The sequence below is a fragment of the Meles meles genome, chromosome 1 (assembly GCF_922984935.1).
Source record: "Meles meles chromosome 1, mMelMel3.1 paternal haplotype, whole genome shotgun sequence".
NCBI classification, from domain to species: domain Eukaryota; kingdom Metazoa; phylum Chordata; class Mammalia; order Carnivora; family Mustelidae; genus Meles; species Meles meles.
Genome location: NC_060066.1, coordinates 158,980,885 through 158,993,342, shown reverse-complemented (window position 1 = coordinate 158,993,342; position 12,458 = coordinate 158,980,885). Strand labels below are relative to the sequence as shown.

General features: G+C 34.6%; 1 protein-coding gene across 8 annotated transcripts in view; it reads left to right on the top strand.

The window, feature by feature from the left end:
- The window catches only part of LRRC7 (leucine rich repeat containing 7), a 563,262-nt gene that overhangs the window by 244,130 nt on the left and 306,674 nt on the right, over positions 1 to 12,458 (top strand). The window lies entirely within an intron of this gene.

Genomic DNA, 12,458 nt, shown 5'->3' with positions numbered 1-12,458 from the left:
TGAAAGAACAAGGGATTTACGGAGGGAGACAAGGTGACAATGTGTCAAGCATTGCATGATATCCTGTAGCTGCTGTTAGAACTAGAGAAGTTTACAGTTTAACAGTCCCGAAACACTGACATCCAGGCTTTGATAGGGATAAGTAACAAAATGTTATGAAAGTACACAAGGGGAGCAAGTCAACTGGTCTTAAGCTGTGACCTGAAAGATGGGAGGGCCTCATCTTAGAGATGGGGTAGAGGGGAAACAGGATGAGGTGGGATAGAGAAAAGCTTCAGCTGAAGACCTGGGTTTGCAAAAGCAAGGCACAGTATTGTAGGTGCAGAAACTGGAGTTGCTGAGTGTGGCAGGAGATGTGATGCAGGCCAGTAGAGAGGAGGGTGTAAGAAAGAGACAAGGAACCAGAGAATGACCAGAGGAGAAACTGGAGAGGTGAAGGGCATTGAAAGCCACAATAGTTTGGGCTTTGTCCTGAAGAGAGCAGAAAGACAATGAAAACGGAAAGTGGATGGACCTGATTGCATCTGCTTTTTTGGAAATAACATGTTATGACCTATTACAAGGCCCTTAACCTGCTCCATAGATCCAAGCATGGGCGTCTAGTGATTTACAAGTTGTCGAAATTGATTGCAAATGAGTCTGTGTGTGCGTGTGTGTGTGTGTGTGTGTGTGTGTGTTTCTGGAGACAGCAACTGTGAAGTTGACTCAAATGATTAAAGATTACAACTAGAGCACTTCCTGTAGGATAAAGCCTTGACTCAAACCCTTTCACATTCTGACTGAAACCTTTGTGTGGAAATCAGATATACAAACAGAACTTGTCTTGTAAATCAGTGGAGAAATAATGGACTATTTTAAAAATGATGCTAGAATAACTGGTCATCTATAAAAGGAAAAGAATAGATCCTTACTTCACATCATTCTCAAAAATAAATTCCAAATGAGTCAAGTCAAAGCATTAAAACTTTTGGGAGAAAAAAAGTAGGAGGCCATCTGTACATATGAAAACTGAGATAAATTTGACTACTATAAATGCCTTTTTATCAAGAGATACCATAAAAAGAATGGAAAGATGAGCCATATATTGAGAGAACTGGCAAAGAATCAGTATCCGGAATATGTGATGAGCTCTTTTAAATGAATAAAACAAGGAAATGTGTTCAATATTATTAATTATTGGGTAAAATGTGTTACCATGGTACCTACCACAGATTGGGGAAAAATTAAATAATCTGACAATACCAAAGTTTAGAAATTTGTATGAAGAAATAAGAATTCTTATCTTTGTTAGTGGGAATTTAAATTGTTAGAGGTACATTGGGAAAAAAATTCTCTTACTTAGTAAATTTGAGCATATGCCTACCTCCTTAGAGAGACTTCTGTACATGTGCACTAGCAGACATACATAAGAATGTTCTTAGCAGCATTGCTTATATTAGAAAAAAAGTGGAAAAAGCCCAGAAGTCTATCAAGAGTAGAATATATAAGACAATTGTGTTTTATGAAGCACAAAGTGTTAAAAGTGAATAGATGATATACTTCAACATGGAATAATGTTGATAACACAATATTGTATGAGAAAACAAGTTGCAGAACAAAGCATACAGTATTATTCCATTCATATAAACAGACAAATCTTAACAATATATATATTTAGGATTGGTAGGCACTGTGGCAAAAATATAAATAAAAGTAAGGGAATGAGCACAATAAAATTCAAGAAATTGGTTGCCTCAAGATGGGTCAGGTAGGAACCAAAAGACATGATTGGGAGGGGCATAAAGTAGCTTTTCTAGCTAGATTGAGGGATATGGGTCTTTGTTTTATCATCATAATTTTAAAAGGACATACATATTATATATACGCTTATATATTCACATTTCACAATAAAAAAAATTTAAAAAGACAAAAGAATCATAAGATGCATATAATGACCTACAAAATACATGCTTCCTTAGCTTAAGGAGTTCCCAGTTTGGTTGTTTCAGAATCTCTGTCCTTCTTTCATAGACGAATGTGTTCTGAAGAACTCTTTCCTTTATCTTTGTTTCCTTTCTACATTCTGTTACCATTTTCTCTCCTCTTAAACTGCATGCCTAACTCATTCATTTCGGCCTTCTATTTTTTTCTTAGTGTACGCCCTTAAGGCGACAAATCACTCCCAATTTCTCTAGCTATCTCCTGCCATTTTTAACACACAATAATTTATTAATGCTTACTTGTATTTTATAATTTCCAGTATGATTTCTCCTCTGACCCATGAGTTATCAAATTTAAATTTTTACAAAGCTTTTAAAGCTATCTTTTGGTGAATAATTTATAACTTGCATTATGATCCAAGAATTTGGTCTTTTTGTTACAAATTCTTTGAAGTTTGATGAGACTTTCTTTATGTCTAGTATGTGGTTAATTGCAAATTTTTCATATGCACTTTTTTTAAAATGTACTATATATGCTTGAGTTCAGTATTCTGTGTCCAGCAGGACAATCTACTTGCCATAAATTCTTCTATAGTTTTTCTTTTTGTCTGTTTTTAATCAATTTCTGAGACAAATTTGTTGAAATACCTTGTTATGATGTTACCTCCATGTAGATAAATGAAATTTTTCTTTAAATGTTCTAAAGATAATGATAGTAGGTGCATACAAGTTCAGATTTATATATTCCTGGTGAGCTAGTTTTTTTTAACATATGGCTGTCTTAATCTAGCTTTTTCTTGATACATATGCATTTTTTGTTCAGATTTTTTAGTTCTACCCAGCTTTATTGAGCTATTACTGACATATAACATACGCAAATTGTGTGATGACTAAATACACGCATATATTGCAAAATAGTTATCACAATAAAGTAATTAAGTATCAGTAAGGTACCACATCTCCATCCCTTCACATAATTAGGAGTTGTGAGTATCTGAGTGTATGTGTGTATGCATGGTAATAACATTTAAGATCTACCTTCTTTAAAACCTTCAAGTATGTGATATAGTTTTGATAATTATAGTCACCATGCTGTGCATTAGATCTCCAGATCTTATTTATCTTATAGCTGGGAATTTGTACCCTTTAGCCAACATCTTCCCACTTCTTCCATCCCACAGTCCCTGACAACCACCATTCTACTCTCTCTTCTTCTGAGTTCAGCTTCGTTAGATGTCACATATAATTGAGATCATCCAATATTTGTCTTTCTCTCTCTGACTTATTTCACCTAGTGAAATAGGTGGACCTCAAGGTCCATCCATATTGTAATAAAAAGTAAGGTTTCCTTCTTTTTATGACTGAATAATGTTCCATTATATATAAGTGTTTATATACACCATACCTTTATTCATTCATCTGTTGATGGACACTTGGGTTGTTTCTTATGCCTTGGCTATTGTGAATAATGCTGCAATGAACATGCACCTCTTTGAAACAGGTGTTTTCATTTCCTTTGTATATATATATCCAAATCCTATGGTAGTTCTATTTTTAATTTCTTAAGAAATCTACATACTGTTTTTCATAGTGACTGCACCAGTTTACAATTCCACCAAAAGTGCCAGGGTTCCCTTTTATCCACAGCCTTGCCAACACTTGTTTTTTGTCTTTCTGGTAATAACCATTCTGACAGTTGTGAGGTGATGTGTCATTTGGTTTTGTTTTGCATTTTCTGATGATTAGTGATGTCAAGCATATTTTCGTGTATCTATTGACCATTTGTATGTCTTCTTTGGAAAAGAAAGAAAAAAAAGAAAGTCTTTTTTTTTTTTTAAAGATTTTATTTATTTATTTGACAGAGAGAGATCACAAGTAGACAGAGAGGCAGGCAGAGAGAGAGAGAGGGAAGCAGGCTCGCTGCTGAGCAGAGAGCCCGATGCGGGACTTGATCCCAGGACCCTGAGATCATGACCCGAGCCAAAGGCAGCGGCTCAACCCACTGAGCCACCCAGGCGCCCCAAAAAAGATTTTGAGCCACCCAGGCGCCCCAAAAAAAATTTGCCCATTTTTTAATCAGGTTCCTTCTTGTTTTGCTTTTTTGTTGTTGTTGTTTTTGTTTTTTGTTTACTATTGAAATTAAACAAATTGTATGCAAAGATTTTTCTCATTCCATAGGTTAACTGTATTTTGCAGATCATTTCTTTTTCTGTGCACAAACTTTTTAGTGTGATATAGTCTCACTTGTTTATTTTTGCTTTTATTGGTTGTGCTTTTGATATCATGTCCCAAAAATCTTTGCCAAAAACAGTGTCAAGAGCTTTTTAACCTATGTTTAGTTTTTTCTTAGTAGTCCTACAGTTTTGTATTTTACATTTAAGTATTTAATCCACTTTGGATTAAGTTTTATAAATGTTATAAGATAGAGGTCTAATTTTATTCTTCTATATGTGGTTATCCAGCTTTCCCATCACTATTTATTGACAAGACTATCCTTTTTTGCTTTTTTTTTTTTTTTTTGGCTCCATTTTCAAATATCCATTGAATGTATATGAGTGGGTTTATTTCTGGGTTTTCAATTCTGCTCCATTGATCTAAATGTCTGTTTTATGTCACTATCAAACTGTTTTGACCTACATTGATTTTTAATATTATAATTAGAAATGTTTTCATTATTTTATATAGCTAATGTTTGTTTGGTTTTAAACTACCTGTCCTATTTAATTTAAAAAAATTTTAATGCTATTACTCCTGCAGCTCAAATGTGTATGCTAGAGTCCTTTGCCTTCTTCCTAAAAGATATTTTTTTGAGGTGTGCCTAGGTGGCTCAGTGAGTTGAGCATCCCACTCTTGGTTCTGGCTCAGGTCCTGATCTCAGGGTCTTGAGGTTGAGCCCCAAATCAGGCTGTACGCTCAGTGATGAGTCTGCTTGAGATTTTCTCCCTTTCTCTCTCCTTCTGCCCCCTGCCCCTGCCCACTCTCTCTCAAGTAACTAAATAAATCTTTAAAAAAATAAATATCTTTTGGCAGTTGTTTTAACGAAAGTGTCTTGGTAGTAAACTCAGTTTGCCTTTATCTAAAAATGCTATCATTTTGCCCTTTTCCTAAAAAATTGCTGCAAATATTATATTATTTATTCTTAGTACTTTAGTAATAGCATCTAATGAGTCATTGCTTTAATTGCTAAATCTTCTTTCTCATTCTCAATCTTTAGAAGGTAATCTCTCCTTTGGTAATTTTTAAGATCTATTGACTTTGATACTCTGTAAATTCATATAAGTCTAAATGTAGGTTATCTTTCATTTAACTTATTTTGAATTTTTTTGAGCTTCATCAATCAAGATGAGGGTCTCTGAACAAATTTGGAATTCCTCAGGCACCTCAACCTCTTTTTCTCTAATAAGTTTTACTTAAATTTTAAAAGCTCTTCTTATTGTGTTCTTCATGTCATATAAGCAGTCTTTTCTATTTTCCATCCCCTTGTTTTTTTAATTTGGTTAATTTCTTCTTAGCACTAGTTCACTATTGCCTTCTCCAGCAATGTTTATTCTGATCTGTGACCTATCTGTGATAATCTCCTCTTTTATCATCATGCTGTCAAATCACACTTTTATTTCTTTAAACATATTAAATACATATAAATTGTATTTTATATTTTATAATTCTAATATCTGTATTATTTAGAGGCAACATTATTTGTTTTTCTGCATCATCTCATTCAGTTGATTATTTAATTATATATTTAGTGATTTTTTTAAAAAAATGATCCCATATTTCTTAGAGCTTTGTCTGCGGGAATTCATTGAGGTCTTAAAGTGTTCCTTCGGAGGAGATCTGTATTTACTTTTACCAGGCATTTGGGGAAATAGTTATCCAGGACCACCTGTAACTCTGAACTGGGTTTTAGGGAACCTTATAGATATTGTGAATTCCAGACTCAAACTCAGGGGAAGAAGATAGGCTGTGGTTGGTAAGCTCTAGAAGGTTAATTTTCATCTTTCTTTCTGTTTTTGTTTTAATTTTTTCCTTTTCTTTTTTTGTACACTTTTCCTTTCCTTTCCTTTCCTCCCTCCCTTCATTCCTTTCTTCTTCCTGGCCTTCCTTCTTTACCTTCCTTTCCTTATTTGTTTCTTCCTTATCTTTCCTATGTTTTTTTCTTTCCCTCCTCTTTCTCTCTCCCTGTCTTCTCTTTCCTTTCTTTCCTTCTCTTCCTTCTTTCCTTTCTTTCTTTCTTTCTTACTGTCCCCTTCCCTCTTTTTTTTTCCTTTATTTCTCCTCACTTCACACAGAGTCAAAACTGAGAAAGGCATGCATTCTCCAACGACATTCATTGAAGGAGTGTTTTTTCTACTTCACTCATAGAGGATGTCACCCTTAGGCAATCCCAAGTCTAACTGTAATTGCTATAAGCCAATCTCCCACTCTGTTCAGATCCCAAGGAGTTTCCATCACTCTGTTTGCAAAAGTATCTAAGCCTTCAGGCACCAGAGACTAACAGATATCACCAGAGCAAAAGTTAAATGTAGACCTACTTAACTCTATGTATTATTTTCTTTTCTTGGTATTCTGGGATTTGAGGATTTTTGTACTTTACAGACAGAGCTTAGTTATGCATTTAAGGAGTGCATGTGTGTGTTTGTAGCTTTGCTGCTCTAAAATGTTTTTCTTTCAATATTTAGTCCACCACTACTAAAAACCAGAAATTGACAGACCATTTCATGTCTGTTTTTTAAAGATTTATTTTAAAGAGAGAGAGAGCATATGGGTAGGAAGGGGGCAGTAGAAGGGGAAGAGAGAAAATCTGAAGCATACTTCCTGCTGAGAGCAGAGCCCCATGCAGGGCTCAATCCCACAACCCTGAGATCATGGCATGAGTCCAAAATAAGAGTCAGATGCTTAATGAACTAAGCCACCCAGGTGCTCCTCGTTTGATGTCTTTAATTTCAACGGGGAACATGGACCATAACATAAAATAGGTATTCATTAAATATGTTTTAAATGCATGTAAATGTAGACTCAGAGTATTCACTCCAAGATCCAAGTCTCCTCATGCTTTAAAACAAATCATCTGAAACTAGATTAAGTTACACGTTTTTTGAGTTGGGAGTATCTTCAGATGCTACAGAAAGTTACAAAGTTATCCCCCTTTAGCCTTCATCTGTCTAACTTTGCTGGCTCTGGTGATTCATTTTTTAATCCCCCTTTTAGGTATACTTTCATGAATCCACCCCACCACTATCCTCCACATCATTTGGTGCAGATATCCTACTTTTGTGTTTACATAACACGTGTTTACATAACATTTATCTTCAAGGAATCTTTTTCACATTGCAATTAATTGAGTGTGTAAATATTAAATTGTAAGCAATCTGAACTCAGTGGCTATGTCTTATTCACTTTTTGTCCCTTGCACTTAGCATAGTATCTCATTTGCAACAAATATCAACTCATGGTTTTCCATGAATAAATGAATAATATAGCTCTTAGAATATACATTTTGGGGTCTAAATATGTTTTATTTTCCTCACTCAGGCCTTTATCTTCTGTGACAGCGCCTTAGAAAATATCTAACATTGCTTTCTGGAGTCAGTAATCTAAATTGCATACTCTTCTAAAACCAATTTCTGTCAGTTAAATTGCTTCCTTTCGCCCAAGAAAGAGAATACTTCAGTACAAAAATATTTTAAGACTCAAAATAGTTTTAATGTTTTTGAAATGTGAAATATCATTAGCAAATGAAAGACAGGATAACCATTACCATTAACAGTCTTACTCTAATTAGCTATTAATTATATTTGCTGTTTTGTACTATATGAAAGAATCACAGCTAGTTCATAATCTTTCTTTATTTCATTTTCATTCAAAGCTTGAATCTTGAAAGAATCATTAAAATGCTTTCTTAATTTCTTTGCCAATTTTTAGACATCATGACTCATATTCAAAGTTCACTGCTTTGTTTAGGAAATTTAAATTCCACTGAGATTGTTTACCTATCTGAAACTTCCAGTTCAGTGAAGTACCACTCTCAGCTGGAATCTATCACTGTCCTCATTTTCCCTTGACTTATCTAAGTATACTTTCAAAGATATTTATGCAGCATACGCTATGTTCAAGATATGGTGCTAGCCAACTTTGGCATGTGCAGAGGTGAAACAAGTTAATGCCAAGATGAATTAGACTTGACTCCCGGCTTCGAAGACCTCATCATCTAGAAAAATAAGATATAGGGGCTCTTGAGTGCCTGACTTTGGCTCAGGTCATGATCCCAGGGTCTTGGGATCAAGACCTGCATTGGGCTCTCTGCTCAGTAGGGAGCCTGATTCTCCCTCTGCCTCTGCCTCTGCCTGTTGCTCTCCCTACTTGTGTTCTCTTTCTGTCTTTCTCTCTGCCAAATAATTAAATAAAATATTTTTAAAAAGAAAAATAAAAAATAGATTACTATATAGGTGTGCCTCTGTGTTTGTGTATATAAATATTCAGAATAGCCAACAGTTATTAGCTCTCACTATGTGCCAAACTTTTACAAGTAATTCATTTCATTAATTCCAAGGCTACTGATTATAAGACATGTCATTATTGTCCCACTAAAGAAGATACGCTCCTTAAAAGTGTACATTCCTTAAAAGATACACTCCTTAAAAGCCATCTTTGATGGCTCTTTTTTTTTTTTTTGGAAGATTTTATTTGTTAATTTAGAGAGAGAGTGCAAGGAGGGAGAGAGAAAGAGGATCTCTCTCGAATCTCAAGCAAATGCTGTGGTGAGCACAGAGCTGGACTTGGGGCTTGATCTCACAATCCTGAGATCATGACCTGAGATGAAACCAAAAGTTGAACACTTAACTGACTGAGCCACCCAGGACCCCCAAAATTATAACTTGCTCTTGATTATAAGAGTCTTTCCAAATATCAAAGATGTTAGTATGTGAAAAAATGCAGTACTTAAAACTGATGAGATATTTAAATGTGAATATTTGAATATGAGTAAATAACTCATTTAATCATCTCAACGCCCTTCAAGTTAAAGAATGTTATTTTTCCCATTTTTACAAGTGAGGAAATTCACAAGTCCAGAGACATTAGGTAACTTACCCAAGATCACGCCACTAATAACTAGATGCATGGGAATTGAACCCACATCAAGCTGATTCCAAATGCCTTGCTCTTAGCCTCTATACCACAGGAGCCTTAGATTGTCCATGTAATAGGGTGTTCAGGAGTTTCCATACCTTTTGTTGCTGAATAACTTAATTTAAAATTGGAGAAGAATTGGGGTGCCTGGATGGTTCAGTCAGTTAAGTGTCTGCCTTTGGCTAAGGTCATGATCTCAGGATCCTGGGATCAAGGCCGTATTAGGGTCCCTCCTCAGCCGAGAGTCTATTTGTCTCTCTCCCTATGCCCCTCCCTTCAATTTATGCTCACACTCTTACTCTCTTAATAAATAAATAAAATCTTTTAAAAAATAAAATAAAATAAAATAAAATTGGAGGAGAATATAGAGATCTCTATTAGTTCTTTTTCCTTAATTTCATTTTTTCCAAGTTTTTATTTAAGTTCCAGCCAGTTAACATACAGTGTAAATTAGTTTCAGGTATAGAATTCAGTGATTCATCACTTACATACAACACCCAGTGCTCATCACAAGTGCCTTCTTTAATACCCATCACCCATTTAACCCATCCTCCCACCTACCTCCCTTCCAGTAACCATCAGTTTGTTCTCTATAATTAAGAATGTGTTTCTTGGTTTCCCTCTCTCTCTTCCCCCTCCCCTGTGCTATGTTCATTTATTTTGTTTCTTAAATTCCATACATAACTGAAATCGTATGGTATTTGTCTTTCTCTGACTGACTTACTTTGCTTAGCGTAATAGTCTCCAGCTCCATCCACATCATTTACAAATGGCGAGATTTCATTTCATTCTTTTTGATGGCTGAGTAATATTACATATTGTGTGTGTGTGTGTGTGTGTGTATGTAGACATTGCATCTTTTTTATCCATTCTTCAATCAAAGGACATTTGGGCTCTTTTTTGTATCATTTGTGTAAATGCTTAGTAGTGCAATTGCTGGCTCCTAGTTATATTTTTAACTTTTTGAGGAACCTCCTACTGTTTTCCAGAGTGGCTGCACACTTTGCATTCCCAGCAATTGTGCAAGAGGTTTCCCCTTTTGCCACATCCTTGCAAAACCTGTTTTTCTTGTGCTGTTAGCCATTCTGACTGGTGTGAGTCTATATCACGTTGTAGTTTTGATTTATATTTCCCTGATGATGAGTGATGTTGGTCATCTTTTCATGTGTCTGTTAGCCATCTGAGTGTTTTCTTTGGGAAAAGTGTTTATCCATGCCTTCTGCCCATTTTTTTTCTCCTGCCCATTTTTTAACTAGATCATTTAGTTTTCAGTTGTTGAGTTTACTAAGTTTTTTTTTTAATATATCTTAGATACAAACCCTTTATCACATAATGTCATTTGCAAATATCTTCTCCCATTCTGAAGGTTGCCTTTTAGTTTTGTTGATTGCTTCCTTTGCTGTGCAGAAGCTTTTTATTTTGATAAAGTCTCAATAGTATATTTTTGCTTTTGTTTCCCTTGCCTCAGGAGACATATATAATAAGTAGTTGCTATGGCCAATGTAAAAGAGGTTATTGCCTCTGTTCTCCTTTAGGATTTTAATGGTTCCCTGTCTTACATTTAGATCTTTAATCCATTTTGAATTTATTTACTTTTGTGTATGGTGTAAGAAAGTTGTCCTGTTTCATTTTTTTCCATGCTGCTGTCCAGTTTTCCCAACACCATTTGTTGAAGAGACTTTTTCCATTATAGAAAACCCAAGGGACACCACTAAAAAATTGGTAGAACTGATACACAAATTCAGAAATGTAGCAGTATATAAAATCAATATACAAAAGTCAGTTGTATTTCTATACATCAATCATGAAGAAGCAGAAAGAGAAATCAAGGAATTGATCCCATTTAAAATCACAACAAAAACCGTAAGCTATCTAGGAATAAACCTAACCCAAAAAGTAAAAGATCTCTACTCTGAAGACTGTAAAACACTGATGAAAGAAATTGAAAATGACACAATGAAATGGAAAAACATTCTATGTTAATGAATTGGAAGAACAAATATTTTTAAAATGTCTATACTTGGGGTGCCTGGGTGGCTCAGTGGGTTAAAGCCTCTGCCTTCGGCTCAGGTCATGATCCCAGGGTACTGGGATCGAGCCCCGCATCAGGCTCTCTGCTCAGCAGGGAGCCTACTTCCTCCTCTCTCTCTGTCTCTCTGCCTACTGTGATCTCTATCAAATAAATAAAATCTTTAAAAAAATAAAATAAAATAAAATGTCTATACTGTTGAAAGCAATCTACACATTTATGCAATCCCTGTCAAAATACCAAGAGCTAGAACAAACAATCCTAAGATTTGTATAGAGGCACAAAAGACCCTAAAAAGCCAAAGCAATCTTGAAAAAGAAGAGCAAAAGTGGAAGCATCACAATTCTGGTCTTCCAGTTATATTACAAAGTTGTAGTCTTCAAGACAGTATAGTACTGACACAAAAGCAGACACATAAATCAATAGAATAGAATAGTGAACCCGCAACTATAGGGTCAATTAATCTTTGTCAAAACCAGGACCTGTAATTAATTCTTGAATAAAACTGAGAATTTAGCTGAGATGATTAAACTTGAATTTTAAAAAACTGTTTTGAAAATTATTTGTCTGAATTTTGTATAAAATTGCTATAGTAATAAGATTAAAGAGTTGTTAGTATGTCTTACCAACATCAGTCATGAGTCAACTGAATTTTTAAAATCTATAAATCTATAACTAACCACATTACATGTGGATCTAATGGTTCTCAGAGAATGATAGAGACTGAGAAAACTTTTAAATTAATGTCTACAATGAATATAGACATCTATTTTTCTATTTTTTAAAGTGGAAGTTAGTAGTTAGTGAAAACAATCCATCAAAGTCCTCTTTTCTACATTTTATTAAAAAAAAAAAGGTAGCAACACTTAAGAATAGCATGTTGAAACTCTAGCATGATGTGAAGTATTGGAAGTAATCTTTGTAAGGAGCCAAAATGGCTTACCAAAAGCAAGAAATTGTATATTTTATCTTAATAAACAACAAGCACAATCTACTTTTTAAGAAAACTAACGAGTTAAGAAATAACAACTATGTACTACATTGTTTTTGCCTATACGTAGTGAATTACATGAAAGAACAAGGGGTAGTTAAATGTACTGTGAGCCAATCGCACAGTCATGGATCCAGACACTTTATCTATGGGAAATCAGCAAAATAGAATTAGAAATGTCAAATAGAAAAGATCTCATTAAGATAATTTTTCCAGAAATGAATAAGAAATTCTGTCCCAACAGTTTATATCTTGGGCATTTAAAATAAGATTGACATAGCTAAAAAAATCTAACATTGTTCCGCAAAAAGTATTCCCCCAAAATACTGGAAACACATATATCAAAATAATTAGATCACTCGACTGCTTGATTAAAAATGCAGATTTTAAC